Source organism: Manacus vitellinus, unplaced genomic scaffold (assembly GCF_001715985.3).
Source record: "Manacus vitellinus isolate BGI_N305 unplaced genomic scaffold, ASM171598v3 scaffold_56_pilon, whole genome shotgun sequence".
NCBI lineage: Eukaryota > Metazoa > Chordata > Aves > Passeriformes > Pipridae > Manacus > Manacus vitellinus.
In genome coordinates, this window is record NW_021940660.1 from 1,670,683 (window position 1) to 1,689,212 (window position 18,530).

The window sequence follows — 18,530 nt, forward strand, 5'->3', positions numbered from 1 at the left end:
TCACTGACTTCAAGGACCTTTGGTAAGGTCTGGGTTGCTCCTGTGTGCAATAAAAGACCCTAGCAAGGAAGCTGCACTGTATTTCTTGCAGTGTGATACATATGTCCAGGAATTTAAAAGTGCTGCATAAACATCCATAAATTAAACCTCAATATGTCACTGTAGTCAGAAATCCAATGTCTTCTCATTTGCAAACAGGTATTGAACAGGCCTGTTCCCTTGGTGGCACTGAAATTTCCATTGCACAAAGTACCACGACATGAGTCCTGCCTCCTCAGCTATAAAAATGAATGGAATTGATTCAGAAAGTATTTCTAAAATGACAAAGGACATGTAAGAAAATTTAGGTGTGGAAAACCACGCCTAGCATTCAGTAGTGCAAGTAAATGTATATGCCTGATCTGCACAGCGACAGTAGTTGAGCTGCAGGGCAGACACAAGGCATGGTGAGGTCGTGCTGGTTTAGGCACAGTTCAGTGAATACACATGAACTTTAGAGTCTCCCCATCATCTCACTCCTTCTGCCTCCCTGGAGTATTGCTTTGTCCAAGTATTTGGAGAGCTGACCTTAACAGAAAGTGTGAGCTGAGGCTGTCACATGGATTAGCCATAGAGACAGAAATCCTTTTCTGACAGATCTGAAAAAAAGCTCTTGCTGCTCCTGCACAACATTTCATAATGAATGCAGGGCACAGCTCCCCTGCCAGATCACCAGTCTATCTTCCTGCTAACTCTGACCTCTTTATCAAATCCCCTCTTGTACTTCAGTATGCTTTCTCCCACACACACCTTCCATTGCAACATCAAGTTCAGTGACTGTCAGGGTATTTACTTCTTCTTACCCCACATCCCTTTGATCTTGACGTAAAGTCATGCTTAAAATAATGTTGATGAGATTCTAATCAAACTGATAGCAAGAAAGGAGAAAGTTACAGTCAAAGTAAAATTTCTTTTCATTAAAGGAGCAACAATGAACTATTTTTGCAAATTCAAAGATTTTTACGTCTGTAAAGGAAAGAACAAAGCACAGTGGTACATTTCCATTTGGACACTTCTGTACTACCAAGTAAGCCCCAGTTTGAAGTCACTCAGCTTTCTATCCCTTTCCCTATATAAAGTCAAACAAATTCTTGCTACATTAGTGAGTACTGCAAAATAACTGATTCTCAGGTGGCAAATTATGAATTAAGATTCAGCTTAAAGCACATTTTTCATAGCAGAAATGTAGCCTCTGGAAAATAGGGCATTTGAAATAGCCAGATTCTCTCATAAATAGCATAAAAGGTGATGCTATAGTAATTTAATAATTCTTTTTATTAATTGAATCTCAAAATTTCAAACTCAACCAAGATGTATGAGTCATATATACATGCTCACAGCACTGAGATACTTGTTATCTATCATCCTGAATGCTGACAGAGAGAAAAAATTAAGACTTTCTTTAACCAGATTGAAATTACATAAAAGTAACCCCATGCTACCTGGCTCCTTCCTCCTATTACCATGGTTTATATTATCCTTCCATATTCTCAGGAGAACTGAACTTTCTATGAAGATTAATGCTACACTCACTTCACTGCACATTAGTGTAGAAGACATTATTACTTTGAGCTCCAGGAATTCCCACTGGCAAACAATATTAAATCCATGCATTGTCTCTCCAGGTATCCTGACATGTTGGCTTTAGAACTGCTGTAAATTTAGCCATGGTTGATAGTAGGACTTCATGCTAGAATTTTGATTAAGGTATTCAACCACTTTAAAAAAAATTTTATATATATATATATAGTTCGGAAGAAAGTACATACTGGTACAAAACTACAATTGTTTCTTCCTATGCCATAGAAACCACAATGGTTTCTATGTGAACACTGGAGAAGTTGCAAAGTCTTACTTTGAAATATCAATATTTTTATGGAATTATAAGACCTTCATTTCTTGACATATTAATTATATCGTTTAATGTAATGTATTAATTTGTAAAGATGTGTCTTTAAGAGCACTAATATTCTTACAGATTTACCTCTACTTTTTTTAAAGGAAATATCCTTGAAATTGCCCTAAGGAAAATTTATGGGATAAAAAAAACATATTGCTTATATATTCTCTATGTCTTCTTGCTCAAATAAATAAGGAAACACAGAGAAATCTTGATGTCCTATGTTGTCCTTATTCTTTAGCATTAAGTGAATATAGTCTGTGCAGAGACTTAACAGGTCCTCTCCAATTAGAGATTTATTTCAGCACTTATCAAACTTAACTTCCCTTTCAACTGTTACGAAACTTGGGTTTACAAAAGGAAAATATGTTCAAGTTGCTGGGCTGTGAAAACCATAGATGCTTTCTTTCTTGGATGCATCCATAACTGGTATTGTAGGAATTACATGCACAGATTGAAAATATACGTGTAAACTTTGGTGCAGAAGAGAAAACTAGAGGAAGGAGTGTGTTCCTGAAGAACTCCTGTAAATCTTTCAAATTCTTGGAAAACAGGATCTTATTCAGCAGTCCCTCACCCAGCAAAATGCCAGGCATAAAACAGGTGTCACTGAAGATGAAGGTACACTTATGGTATTAAATCCCACAGCTCTGCATACTCCCACCTTTATACCTGAAGTAGCAAAACTAGCAATTATGAAACAGGCCAAGAAGAATCTACAATCTAAAGGTCCTTTTTAACCTTAGTAGGAATATTTGGAGTTAGAAGCAAGACTTGAGGTATTTACCATTTCTGTATAGCTTTATGGGTGGTAACAACTCAAAGGTAGTAACCTTCTGTTTTCATATTACATATTTGTTTTCAAGTCATAGAGTCAAGGTTCCATTCTTGAGGACTCCCCAGGGAACAGAGGCAGGCAGCACACAAACACAGCAAAGGGAATAAGGCTGATCAAAGTAATGCAGCTGAAAACACTGGCACTTACCACACATACTAAGAACAACCACCTTTTTTTTAAATTTTATACCGTTTTAAATAAATATCATGAGGACTTTACTAACCACAACCCTCCTCTTCGATAATGCGCTTTTATCATACTTCTTACACAGTGAAACTCTTTCTGTTACAGGAAATAGAACCCTGCAGACTTCTCTGTAGGTTAAACAGTTTCAGGTAAAGCAGCCCTTTGGGACAAAAATGCCCTATCAGTTACACGCCCTCATCCCAAGAGGATCCACTTCTTCCAAGTCATGCCAGTTTCAAGCTCCCTGTTTACGGATGCACTCAACTTGGACTAAAGCATTCTGATTTGCAAAAGCTGAATTTGGATGCTAAAGGCTTCTCATAAGATTTTAGGATTCTAAACTAAATGTCGAATGAGAAGTGTGGCTTATTTTGATAAGCTTTACATTTTAAGTCATACAAAATGGCATTATGGAGTAAGCAGCTCCTTTTTTATTTTCACTTCTCATAGCAGCATAGATTTTGCACCCAAAACACAACAGAAGACGTCACACTATTTCCCTTGAAATATTTTTTTTAAATTGTTTGACTTTAGAAAGGATGAACTTGAACTTATACACTTCATTCATAACTCTGCACCATGGATTACCAAGTCTTTAATTTATAGCCTTCTCTGTTTTTCCACTTGTTCAAAACACTAATAGTGCCAACATTTCCACAAAGCATTCAGAAACAAAACATGGCCAGATTCACAGATGCTTCTGTCTCTCTCTCTGACTGTGGTCCATATATAAACCTCTAGTGAACATGCATGGCTTAGACCCTGTAAGCCTGTCAAGTGTATTAACAGTAATACTCTCTCCCTGGTTAATCTTTTTGCATTATTATTTTTGCTTTCATTTTTAAGTGGAAAGAAAAAATATAACGTAAGAGATCTAGTGCAATTTACTAACTTTGATGCCTTTGGGAGTCAGAGAGAGTAACTCACTTAACACAGCCATGATGCTTTGGTGACTTCTTCCACCTGATGGAAGAAATCATGAAACTGACTCCCTCTCTACAAACCCACATGGGCCTCAGTGTTCACTGTGTCAGGAGGAAGGGACTGCAATTGTCATGTTTCTTTTTTTTTTCATTCTTATCTAACTTTTAAATAATTTTCATGCTGTCCTAATTGTGTTTATCAGAGAATTAGACTTCTTGTGAAACAAATACTTACACTGCATAACTTGTTTCAGGGATAGCACTGCTGTTTCCTCCAAACTCCGCCATTTCCCAAAAAGCCAAATTGTGCCCTATGGCTAAAATATAGCTACTCCCTTGTCTTTCTGGAATAACTCACATATCAGAAACAACTCTTTGTTCAGTAATCGCTCACATGCCTGGACAGCTCAGAGTAGTCAGCTAATGCTGATTGTATTTGCTGTTGACTGAGACTGTGCCCTGTGGCAGTTCCTTCAGATCAGCAGCCAGCCCTAACCTGTCACTCCAAAGCAACATTTGTGTGACTGTGCTCTAATTACTCATTCTCCTTGTTCAGATGACCATGTGACTTTATGACTTGTTAATCTGTGGAGATACTACATCTCCTAAAGCATTTAAGACCAACTGACAGTATTTCAAACAATTCCCACTGTGGCTACTCATAGTGCAACAGCTGGCCTGCTCTAAGGCTCTACCTGTTGGGGGATGGTTCTTGAAGAGAACTTGCAGAACAGGCTAAATTAAGTCTTTTTGAAAATTTCTAGACAGATAAAGCCCATTTTAATAAGCCAAGGTTATCCTTATTCTCTGGATAAATAAACCATATCTCTTCACTACACTCAGCATGTGAAGGTTCTCCCTGGATTTTACTCCTGTTTCTATCAGTTTCCTGTTGCACAGATGAACTACGTGAGTTTTCCTTAAAACCACCCCAATATGGCCATTGATATAACAATGAGCTAATGATCTTTTGTTTCAAGACAAAAGGGAGTGGTCCTTCCAAGCTGCTGTTCTGTGGGGAAGGAGCACACACAGACTTTTAGCTGTCTGATCAAAGCACACCTATTGATTAAATTACAATGAAAACAAAAACGTCAGGTCTAGATTTTGGAACTACATGAAAGTAAATGCCAGTTTATGAGCACAGCCTCTTTATGTCTCAAAAATACCTTTCTCCTTCATAAGCAGTGCCATTGATTGAGATGCTATTCAGGCAAATGTCTAAGAACATTTTGTTCAGTAATTATTGTAGGCTTGAGCACACAGATTATAGAAGAAAAATCTATTTTAAGCCCAAAACCCAGTGTGCCCTTCACTGCAGGCATGGCTGTGACTAACAGAGATGTCATGCTTATTATTTTACCAGATGCAAAAGCTCAAAACAAGCTATTGAGCTCATTAAAGACACAAAGCATGGGATAGCATCCAACAGTCATAGCAACAAATTACTGGGCTCCAGGCAAACTAGCTAACTACAAATTGAAGTGGGAAAAAAGAGTGAGCATAAGATATATAGTAATCATACACAGCAAACACAGAAGTCAAACCAACAGGTCTTTGAGCTGTCAAGAAGGAATATACTAAATTCTAGCATATCTTGGTGACTAACAGATGAAAAACTGATTTTTATTAAAAAATTGATAAAAAAAACCCCAAACATAAAATAAGGAAGTACTGCAGCCTGGGTTCTGATTAATACTCTTGCCAGGTCAAACATCATACAGCTAGAGAACATATTTCTTTAAAAACACTTTCACGTCAGTGAGGTTATGTACCCCCTCCCTTCAAGCATGCCTGCTGCACTTCTGTGACTTTAGCAGAGTTCTAACTTCAGAAGAGCTCTAAGCAGACTGGAAATCCTATTGGCATTGTTGCTACTCTTGAACAAAGACATCATATTTTTCACCTCCTCTGTTAGATGGCTATAAGTCATTGTTAAAAATGTGGAATTAAAGCAACCTCTCTGAATCCAATTAGCAAAACAGAATAAAAAAACATCAACTTCTTTCATCCATAAAGATGAAACAACTGTGCTGGTCAAAGTGCTAAGTTTCATGTAGACTTCTTGTGAAACTTTAAGCTACCAAAGAAATAGAATCTTCATTATGAAAAAGTCGTCAGCTTAAGAGGTCTGTCAACAGATACGAAGGGTCATCTTCAATGCACACTCCAGTATCTGCTTTTGCAGAAGTGTCAGGAAAAAGAAAGTCATTAAAGAGAAACAGCTAAGTCTAACACAAAGAATATGTTCCTTTCACACAAGATTCTAAACCTTGGAGTCGGTTTCCTGAACACAGTAAGATTTTAAAAAGAGCATTTTACAGTAGGTATTCAGAATCTCCAAAAGAAGAGGTTAAAGACTAAAATAAATTCTTCATGGAATCATTGTATTTTAAAGTATCCTACGATAATACAAAAGAGTTCGGCAACGTACTGAGTATGACTCATTTTTCATGGAACTGTCTTAAAAATAAATCACAGAAGCTCTTTACGAATTATCTCCCTTTGAAAAGACTTGAAAGACCAGACTGCAGATTGTTGACATGAAGATGTCAGATGAAAAGAAAAACTATTCAATCCATTTTACTGCACATTGGATATATTTTCCTTGAACTGGGCTATGCACTCTCATGAATCACAATTCTAAGATGCCAGGAAAAACAGACAGTTTTAAGACTTATTTAAGGGATATTTCTAACTGTTGACCACTGTGTCACTTAAAATATAGAGCACAATTTTAAAATTGTCAAATGAAAGTTATGAAATTCGATATTCATTAAATTATGATCATTTACATTTTGATGGTCCGTAGTAGCTTTAAAATTGTTACGAAAACCTTTTGCATGCCTTTTTACGCTGTGATGGCTAAATCCCTGCAGAATTATTAGGACTTGACAGCTCTACATAAAGTTGAAATAATGGGGTTTGGCATCTGAGAGATCCTTAATCCTTTTCCATCAATACTGCTGCAATAATTGCAAATGTCAGGCTAAAATGACTGTGAGCCTCAGATATCTGTCACTTACAATTACACCAATAAAATCGGTATGATTATTACACTTTATGTTCTATTACAGAACAACAATACTGAAAGCATAATTACTCCAGCATGTGCACTTCTTTTCAATATAAAGAAAAAAAAAATTACAAAAACCCTCAAAACCTGAAAAACCCCCCACCTATTTGGGCTTTCAAGTAAGTCATACTCAACTATCAGAAGAAAATTTTCCTCTTCCACAGGATGGGACAAACTGTAGTTTCTATTTCATCCATATATATGAAGAATGGCATTTATCCTGTCACTGAAAGCAACAGCTGCACCAGACATATTTTAATTAACAGAAACCAACAGTATTTAGATATACATGTGCAGTCTTATGAGCAGCCTCTTCAGAGCAGTGTCATGTGATATTTGCAATTTTATCCAAGAACTGGTTTTTGTCATGCTCTTCCTTGAGATAATCTAGCACTACTAAATATTCTCTGGTGGTTTCTAAAAAAATAATATTCAGATACATTATAAAAGATTGCTTGTCATTAGTATCATTGGATACTGTGAATTATCACTGTTATTGCAAAGGTAATGGCTTGTGAAAAGAGCTGGCAGAATGTGAGGTCAGCGTTACACAACGTTACACAGTTAAAACTATTTCTGTTAATTACAGATTCTGAGAGTGGTCATTAGATAATTTAATATACAGTATGAAATCAGTGTTTGATTTTTGATCTCTTCCACTCTCTACAACTTTAGGTGAGTTGAGTTCTAAACACTAAAAATAATCATAATAATAAAAAACACAAGCATTTTACAGTCTGTGAACTGAATGAGTAATAAATGCCCCTTATGAAAAATCATGTTCTTTTAAAGATAACTCTTCTAAATTTCCTTGGAATCACAGCTATTTGTAGCAGCATTCCAGTTAAACTTTCACCAAAAAAAAATTAATCTAGTCAAGGACGAAGCTTTTAGAAAAGGGCAGTTCAGTGGTATTTTTGAGAGAGTTCAATTTTTTTATTAGGATTCCAGTGGAGGAAGTAAATTTGAAAAAGATTGCTTAATTTGTATGAAGTTTCAATTTTTGGATTTTTCAAGTGCATACATTAAATCCTCAGTTCAAAATGTATGTAATCAGAAACATGAAAGATTCCATCCATTTCTCCCACAGAATCAAGCCTCACAGGAGAAAAAGACAGATTTCTTACATGAATCATCATATTTAAATTATACCTTCATTAAGTATAATTTATAATAAATTATAAATCTCCATTAAGTCACGACACGTAAATTGTGAGAATCAGCGGCATTTAAAATTGTGATAAGACCTGGATACTTACATGAGTTTCTTGTCTCAGATAGCCTGATGTCCACTGGAAGGAAATCTTGGCTTACAGGTTGGAAGACACGATACATACTTGTCAAGTTTGGATAACTGAAGTACCAGGACTGAAGAGCACAACTTTGAGAACCTCTGATCCACAAGTATTCTTACATAAAAAGGGAAAATAGTGACTGCTTATTTCTCTCAAATAAATGAATTGTCTATATACTGGAAATATGTGAAATAATATACATATGTCTCTGTAGGTTACATTCAAGAGTCTGGGCCATCTGAGCTCCTACACAGTATTGAAGCAGGGCTTTGAGTCTCCTTTAACTAATTTTACAGTTATAACCCCCATTGCCACAGAGTCAAGTCTAAAAAAAGATGAAACAAGTAAGATGTATGAAACAACCAGACCCAAAGCTTCTAGAATAACAGGCCATGCTAGTGCTGCATATCGAAATGATTGTTGCAAATGCATCTGATCCATCAGATATCATGCCATATATTCAGACTTCCTAATAAAACTGGCAATTTTCATCTGGGATTTAGTCTAAGTCCTATTCTAGGTGAAATAATTTTGCAGAACCTCACAGTTGTTATAAGGAAGAACAGATTATTCTTTGATTCCGATCTGACTCACAAGTGAGGGTCCTTCACACAAATGTTGCTAAGTGATTAACTGGCAACATTATTTTCCAGCTCAAAAAGTACATATTTAATAATGTGACCCCTGAAAAGACTGACTTTTTCAGCAGTCTCCATGTGTCGCAGTTTGGAGCTGGCTCCCTGCCAAGTCTCCAACACCACAGCAAAAGCTTCCCCCCAAAAAAAAACAAAGGAAATGAGAAAAAAAACCCAAGAGACCTGAAATAAGAGAGCTAAAGCAATATATAAATATATTTACACTTATATTACATTTATATACAATTACAAAGATTATGTACACATGAGAAAGAAGCCCCCAACACCCCCAAAGGAAAGGGAAAAGGGACAAAACAAAAAAACACTAAAAACAGGTATACACACTCCATAAAGAACCAGCCAAAGAAAATCTTAATACTTTTCTTGAGACAGCACGATTGTGCCAAACGCCACCGCCACACTGCCAGACCCCGCATCGGCAGAAACAACAGGCCCTGTAGGCCCGACCAAGCCTCAGCTCCCCCACAGGAGCAAGACCTGCCACGGGAGTCTGCTGGCCCCAAACCTCGCAGAACAGAAGAGAGGAAGAGGTTTCTCTCTCTGTCTATTTATATGTTTGATTACATAAAGAAATAGGATGGAATACTTCCTTCCTTCCTGGTTACCAGGAAGGAAGGTCTAGACTAAAAACCATTACACCATGGAACTCCTGATGCAAGACATTGTCCTCTTCTTCCAGTCAACCTGAGGTTACAACCTCTAGATTCCAAGCAGTGGGTGAAGGAGAGCAAGGATTTATCTGACACAACCTTGACAGTATTTCTGCCAGTACTTTTAAAATTTTCAGAATGGGAAGAAGTGATCTAGACACCGAGGAGGATAAATGTTGATCATACAGGACAGTTATTGCCATTTAAGAAATGTGCTATAATCTTCTGATAAATTTTTAATTCAGTTAATACAGAACTTCATGAAAAAGAAATATTAAGCACTAGCATTTCTCAACCTTAGAACAGCCTGAGGAAATTTTTTGGCATTCACATGGTTTTTTGTCATTTTTCTTTTGGCGTCATTCCACAAACAGCTGGTTAGTATAAGAGCTGAATGAATTTTAGATTCATTTATAGAAATCACTGTAAGGAACTGACTGAATATAGTGTTTTTCTTCTTATGCCACATTACTCTCTGTTTCCTAATTTTCCTAGAAAACAAACAGTTCACTTATGCATGCAGCATCATAATTTTTTGACTACGTATATGAGATATAAATCCATAGTTATATGTTAATCATTACATGTTACTGAAAAAAACATTTATTACTCACTAATATGCAAAGAATGTGCAACCTGTGGGACAGAACCAACTTGTGAAAACTTGTTAGTGTATCTGCTCCCAGAACTTTCTTAAATAAATGACAGTGTTTGGGTGTATAAAAACACTGATTCAGGTATCTTTGCCTAAGAATGCATTGCATCATTTACCTACACTCAGAATACTTGCAGAGTCATGTACTGTTCCAGTAAAGACAACCTGAAGAAAGAACAATCTAGTATCTTTTAGCCATCAATCTTCTGCTCTCTCAAAACTCCCTAGAGACATTGTATTGATACTGTATTTTTATTTTTATTTTAAACTCAACGTTGGGATTGTGTTGGTTAAAATTGATATGTCTTTTCTAACAGGCAGTCTTATAAACTGTCTCTGGCAGTTCATTTGCCCTGAAACATGAACACTGTTTTAAATTTTACAATGTCACCAAACTGGTTAACATTACAATAGAACATGAAAACATTTGTGTTTTCAAGACACAGATACTGTTTTATCCTGAAGGGAGAAAAATTCAATCCTTATACAATAACTGCGTTGGCTTTTATTTCTCTCTGATGACGACAATAATGAATGTCCACCCTCTTCACTTTCAGGTGTGAATTTTTGTGTTCTTTAAACAGCACCTTTTTAACTTTATAATCTAATTTTTTTCATTTCTCACCAGACAACAAGTCATTCTTTTCCTTTTTCCACAGTCCTCCAGACCATTCCTTCCTTATTAGATCACTTCCCCATTGCAGTTTCCCCAAATTCTAGCTTCTCCCTCATCTTTTCTCACTGAAGCTTTTCTGAGCTTTGGTGCAAATGAAATATTCACTTCAACCCGTTGAGTTCAAGGTTATGAAAAACATGTCATCAGAGTAACAGTGAGATAATTAATCCTAGTAGAATACTTCTTTAAAAGATCACAGTCTTCTCATAATGTATTACCTTAATACTTCATCAGAAAGTTGTTTTCCAAGACATAAAAGACAGTACCAAACTAAAAACCCATTTTATGAGAAAGAAAATAAACTTACACATTTGTCACTGATGGTTTTTCCAAAGAAACTTTATGCTTGTTTTTCGCTTGTTCAAATGGTTCATCATTTCTATTTAGGTACAATGCAAGTCTTTATCTTAACCTGCTTGTTATAACAAAATGTAACTACAGAACATTTTCAAGTTAATTAAAGTTATATTGCCTCAAGGTTTAAAAAGTCAGTGCAGCTTTTGATCTGTGTACGGCAGTTGTTACAAGAGGGAGGAAGCAGGTTATGTTACTATAGGGTACTTAGCTATTAGTTGCTCTTAGGATTATTCAGTAGTAAAAATGAAAAGTAAAAATAAGAATGTTATTGTGAAATTAGACCCCTGTCCATCCCCACAGTGTTTCATATAAATAGTAACTATGTCTCTTAGAGGAAGAGATGATGAATCACCCAGCCGTGTCCTGGTAGCGATGAGTTAGCTGTGTTATCAAAATGAAATTTTATATGCAGTAACCTGAATCAGGCACTCCAGTCTAATAAATTCAATTTTAATGAGAAAGAGAATCAGACTTCATATATGAAAGATGTTGACTCTACTCAAGATGATGCTTATTGCTATGAGTATCACCTACCATTGAAAAAGAAAATGTTCACTGTCATATACAATTTTGAAAAGGGAAGTCAGAAAAGCATTAGATTAATCTTTCAGCATCAAACATATGCTACAGGATAAAGCTGCCAGCGACTTTAAAATGATTACAGGATACACAGCAGGAAGAATTAATTGAAATCAACATGTGTTATTCACTGACTTCAATGAGACCACTATCCAACATTCTCAAAACTCACTGTTAGAATTTTGGCCCTGATAACCAAACTAACCTGATCTAACCAAGAGTAGTGTCATGTATCTAATAAGTGCCCTAACATTTGTACTTTACTGAGTACAGCATTACTGAACCAATACTTTCAAATGAAAACACTGGGAACTTGTCTATTCACTTGATTTCTGCTTCAAACTGTTTGTACAAGATCAATTCAACTTAAGCAGAAGCTGCCCTGCCTGAGCTCATCTTACCACTCTTACCACTTTATCTTAAATTTCACACTGAACTTTTCCTCCTACCCACACCATCTCAGTCTATCTTGACTTGCTGGACTGTCACAAATCTCTGTCTACTGATGAAATAATGTAATTTCTTCCCTTTTCCACTGACACTCCTTAGCATTTTTGTTCTTCCTTCTAGTTTATGGTGAGTGCAAGTTGCTGAAGGATTAGGCCTATCTAGCTCAGTCTGATCACATTATGGTAGAAAGATTGCTTAATATGGAGTATATAAGCACTTCAGTCAGCTTTGCTGAATCAGGATGATTTCAGTTAGTTCTCTTAATCTTGTTGCCTTATATTGTTTTCATATCATTTGCTCAGAGCTAAAAGTTTAGGCTACTTTTGATTATTTGGTAAATAAATGTAGTTAATTAGGTTTTTTGTTTGTTCTACAGTACAAATGTGAGGCTTTTGCACAAACTACCCATATATTCAAATTTCTGCTTCGAATTACTGCTGTTCTTATATGATTACAGTTGCTATAGAACCATTAAAAAAACTTTTTATCTGAGAAAAAAAAAAATCTCTTCATTAATTGTCTCTCCATTCTATGCATTTGGGTATGAAGGCTGAGGCACTGGCAGTCTACCAGACTTCTCAATGGATAATTTCCTCTAAATGATGAACTAAAATTATTTTTACTTCAGTATTTTTAGATGCTCTTCCAGCTTCCTTTTCGTTATTGGTATGAGGAAGTAATTTATTGCATTGTTATGGAATAGTTAGCTTATTCTCTTTCTATTTATGTCCCTCTCACTATATATATACATATATACATATATATCTGTTTACCCATTAAAGTAATTAACCACACTCATCCTGATATCAGAACTAGGAAAATCCCACCACACCATTCTTTGCTCATGCAATTTGAAGTGAAAAATTTGAAGTGAAATCTGGAGCGTTCTAACACTGAGCCTTTAGTGTTGTCAGTCAAAATAAGAAGAGAATAACAGTAATGGGCTTTGGAATCTCCCTTGGTAATTCCAGAGTATCTTAGTTAACCCTTCCATCTACTAACTTTTTTCCCATATATGTCTGAAAGCTAGAGCAAAACACTAACAAAGCAAGCTACATCTCACCCTCAGTCACAAGTGAAATGTTATCCCCTAAAACTGTATAACAAGCTAATTTGTCTGTTTATCTTCCATACAAGCAACTCCGGCTTTTCTTCCATATTCCCTCTCATGTTTGCAAGGATTTCCCTATAAATACTGTAAAGTATTAATATACCACCACCACCACCACCACCTCTAAATCCTTTATGAAAACCCAGCCTTTCTGAGAAGTCTACAAACCCCTTGATGCTGATATGCCAGGAAGCAATCTATCTTCCTAACTGGCACTATTTATTGGGTTTCTTTACTCTTCTATTTGTCATACCTACACACCATCTGATGTCTTTGACTTAATTCCTAAGCACCTGGGGCAAGGATCATTTATTAACTCTGTTTGTACAGCATCAAGAGCAACAGGGTTATGATTTATGCCAGACCTGACAAATTAAATAAATAGCCTGTCTTTCCCCTGAGAGCCTCAAACACTGGTTTTTGGAACATTAGTAAAACAAGTACTGGAACTGAATAAAATGGCTCGGATGGTGAGCTCAAACAATAAATTTTATGGACATTTCTCTCAAAGGTAGGAATGAATGCTTTTCAACTTCGCTGATTCTTCAAAAAATGTTTAGTTTCAAGAAATCTTTCAATATTTTTTTTCCAAACATAAAAACCTGAATAAAGTGAACATGAGTTTAGGTGCATGAAGAGAATACTAGAAATGACAGACCTACAGATAATAACAAGACACAAAAGTAATGTTTGTTCATTACTCTCTGGTTCCCTTGCAAGCACTCGATCACATCCTAAAGATACCCATTAATCAGAAATGAAGTAAACACATTTGAAAGCCACATATATGCACACAGATTGGGTCTTTACATTCGCAAATATTTCCTAAGGGGTTTATCTAGGGGTTCACACGACATATCTGTTTTATAAGGATTATGTGGCTATGTGCATGCAAAGCAGGTATAATGTGCCATTCCAGATTTCTGAATGTGTAATATTCCCTCTGACTCTTGAGAATAATATAAAAGAGATTTTGTAGAAATGGTTTTGATGAAAAACTGTTGCACTCTGTTTGCTGGTAAGAGTCAAGCAGATTCAGTCATGAGCATTAGCCTTATATTCTGTCACTCAAAGGCTTTGAAATCAACCCACTTAACATTTAAGAGCTTCAGCTTGCTGGATTCCGTAAATATGTGCGTGTGTGTGTGTGTGTGTGTTTAAGCTCTTGTCTCTATTTTATGATGGGTGATAGAGACAAGATGATGTCTTCTCAATCTTTTCCTCCAATCCATCTTAGCTAGTGAAAAGTTCCTACTGAAGAATAAAAATAATGTTTTTTAAAGAAAGGGAGAATAAAAGAGGAGGGAAAGAGAAAACAAAAATTAATTGTAACAACAACTGAGAGATTAATGCAAACTGGCCCATCCTAATTATCACGCTAGGACAATATCTAGATTTTGAGTGACTTAGTACAGAATATAGGTCAAATTGGACCTGACTATCATGTCAGCATTAATCTCTCATAGACCTTACAGTGACTTGCCATATGGTCCCATATATCCTGTAACTTAGTAACAGAATTCAAAGTTTTCATTTTCATCATTATGAAAGACAGTTTTCAAAATGAAAATTTTTACAACTCAGTGACCAATTAAAGCTTTTTATTCATGCAAGCAGACCTAAGAAAAAGCTGGGGTCACAGTTCCTATATATGCTAAAATAAAGCTTTTCAAAGATTCAAAGTTTCACAAAAGTTTTTTCTTCAATAAATATGGAAACAGACTGCATACTCCTAAAATTCAAGCCTGCATATTATACTGGCAAAAAAACCCCAAATGTGGTTGTAAAAGGATGCAAAAGAAAGGATTTTCACACTGTATATGTGACAAGTTGTTATTATTTAAGTACAGATGCAGTTAGTCTGATCTGTAATCACATTCAAATTGTATGTGCAAATTCTGACCTCAGTCAAAGTACAGAAAAAAAATGAAGAAATAAGCAATCTGTTCCTATAAACTGTTGAATTTTCTGAAAATCTGACCCTAGGGAGATAGATTTCCAAAACTGAAACCATGTCCAGCCCTACTATTTTTCATCATACCCTCAGATTTGTGCTATTGAAACTGAAGAGCATATGATTAACAAAGGACAAAGCAAATGCAGAATGGTGCAAGATGGAAAGGTAAAAGATGGGATATGGCAGAAAGAACAATAAGTAGAGTCTCAGAACAGGTTTCCTTTCCCAATTGGATAGAAATACAGTTGATAAAATTGGATACAAATAAAATATAAATAGATTATTACAATCTACCTTCCAATATTCTACTTAAATTTGATTTAAGGCTATTCTCAGAAGGAGCAAGTTTTGTGCTCAGGTAGACAAATCAAGGGATGAATACCAACATGCTTGAAAAACATGCTTTGAAACCATGTATCAGCAGAAAAGCATTGTTACATGGAAGAAGGGAAAGCACAAAGAAAGGATTTTTCATATGAAAGGCAGTGTTTGGCAAAAGAAGGGGCATTGGTTTCCTGAAAAAAAGAATTATTCTTCTCAAAGCAGTCTGACATGAATGCCCTGGGAGAGAAAAAGAACCAAGTCAAAAGTACTGGCATGACAATGGCTGATGGTTTTTAATCTTTGTTACCTGTGTTCCATACAACTACAGAGGCACAGCTTCTCACAAAACAAAAATTCTGTGGATTTAAGAATAAAACTGTCCTACTCTGCTCTTTTTTTAAATGGCAGGCTTTAGTCATCTTATGCTTATTTTTCTGCTTTTACTTCTGGAAGAGCAATGAATGATTTATCTTGGCAGATACAAAAGATTGCTGAGGGGGAAGATCCTCCTGGCCTATAGCAAATGAAAATTATTACAGAGAGATCTAGACTGTGAGATGTCACAGGAGTTAGAATACACAGTGGCAGAGAGGAAGCCCACTGGCTGTAGAACACCAGATACAGTATGTAGTATTATATGGCTTGATCATGAGTACCATGATACAACCATATGTTCTGCTTCTCCAGCAAGTAATCTATAATCATACCTCATACATACACATATCTACGTATATAATTTATTCTCATATGCTTCTCATTCAGCTGAACAGTGGCTCCCCTGTCTAGACATGTGAATCACTGTCATAGTCCACAGTCAAATCACCATCATTGGGCAAGAGTTACTTTGCTCTGGGATCACAACCATTATTTGCTGAAGCAGCAAGGGCATTTTGCAATTGCTTCATGTTGATTTCTCACTTGCAGCTCATCTCTGTGCACTCAGAGGACTTAAGTAATTTTGCAGTCATAGGCTATCCAACCACTTTAATATGTTATCAGAGTCACGAGAAATTCTGTGCAATATAGTCAGTGGATATTGATACAAAGCAGCTGGATAGCTAACAGACCAGGTTTTTTCTAAAGGTAAGGTCTTTGGAATTTTAAGTTGAACAGATTAATGCTAGAAACCACATATAGTATCAAAGTATGATGAGTTATTAGACCAAACCAGGTTGATCAAGGTTTTATCCTATCTGGTCTTGAAAATCTCTGAGGATGAAGACTGTACAGCTTCTCTAGACAAACTCCTTTATTGCTTAACTGTCCTCATGGTGAACAAGACTTCCCTAAACCCAAATCAAATGCTCCCCACTGAAAAAGTAATGCATTAATAAACTCCAGATAAAATTTTTAAGCACTGAAAGGTTCCATTAACAGTTTAACAGAGAGTTAAGCATGAGACCTAAATTATTGGAGTGACTCTCTAAAACGAAAGAGAAGCCCTGTATAACATCCACAAAATTTGCATTATAGCTTACTGAAATACACAGAAATTTTTAATAATTCCTGTATCCCAGCAATGAAGGCTATGTATGAATATATGGTAAGATGCAGTAATATGAACAGGATCAGTTAACAAAAATCAATATGCAGTAACAGCAACAGAAGTGAAAATAGGTCAGGATATTCAGATCAAAAATTGATGTGTGTCATTATCATATGGCCTTCTAGGGCTTGTTTTCTACTGAGTTTAATACTGCATGGGACACATCTATACTCCATTATACATTACAGACACTGTAGGGTATACTGCTAAGCTTGGTCCCTCCCAGAATTATTAAATCACTTCTCTGCTTTTGTTCTTTAGATTTATGTCATGCAGACTGAACTGTGCAAAATGACAGCCTTCCAGTGAATCAGTAATAAGCACTGCTTTGTTTCATTGTTCAAACACAAGAAAGGACACTTGTCTGAAGAACTGCATTTGCATTTAAATACTTCTTTATAAAAAGTACCTTCTAGAAGTATTAATTAGGCTACAATAATAAAATACTGTCAAGAATGTGCTTAGTTTAATAATAGAATGTAGTAAAAATGTATTTAATGCAAAAACAGTACAGTGCAGAATTACGATTGTTTTACATTACTGAACACCATTCATATATAAACAACAGGTTTACATCTCTCCAAAATTTCTTTCACACAAGAACACCATATAAATCTTCTGTGGAGAATTAAGCAGCCACGCAATGCTTTTATAAATGGAAGATGCTGCACAGGTTATCAGTCTGATATCAATTCACCTGACTGCCAGGAGCTGAATCAAGCAAGGCTGCTAAGGGAAAATTAATAGCAAAGAGCACAACGGAAGAAATAAGATATTTAGGTTGCTTCAAAGTAGTAAAAATAACATTGGCTTGAGCCATTTACCAGGTGGGAGCTAGTGGTCTGGCACCAGCCAAGTTGCTGGCTAGGTTTATTCTCTTCTGGCTGATAGCCTACAGAGGAAGAAGGAAATCCCAAAACGTAAAACTTAGGCCAGGGAAAGTAAGAAAAGCTGAATAATTATCAGGACCTTACAGTTTAAAACCATGTGAAAGAAACAGATGGATAGTTAGAGTGGTACTAAATGTATAAGACAGAGGTGAAAAGAAGCCTGGTTTGCATACTAATTAGCTAGACTTGAAGTCATTATTTTCCAGAGTTAACCACTCAGGCACTTGAAAATGCAGACATTCTCTGTAAAATACAATCCTGGGCTTTCAATTATCTACTCATTTTATGTTCCTGATTTTCCTTTTAGCTCTGCTGCTACACGCTACGTTTTCTCTGCCAGAATTCTCAGCCTCATTTAATGTTTGAAGGCTGACCCATCCTTTTCTATCTCTCTCAAAGCAAACAGAGCTTGTTCTTCTTTC

The 18,530-nt window shown here is 36.0% G+C and overlaps 1 long non-coding RNA gene across 3 annotated transcripts in view; it reads right to left on the reverse strand.

Moving 5' to 3' along the window:
* Positions 1-8,292, reverse strand: part of LOC108641209 — a 115,909-nt gene extending 107,617 nt beyond the window's left edge. For all 3 annotated transcript variants that reach the window (XR_003916170.1, XR_001921833.2, XR_001921832.1), the window contains exon 1: positions 8,222-8,292. This is a non-coding gene — a long non-coding RNA (uncharacterized LOC108641209). The remainder of the gene's footprint in view (positions 1-8,221) is intronic.
* Positions 8,293-18,530: the final 10,238 nt, after the last annotated feature.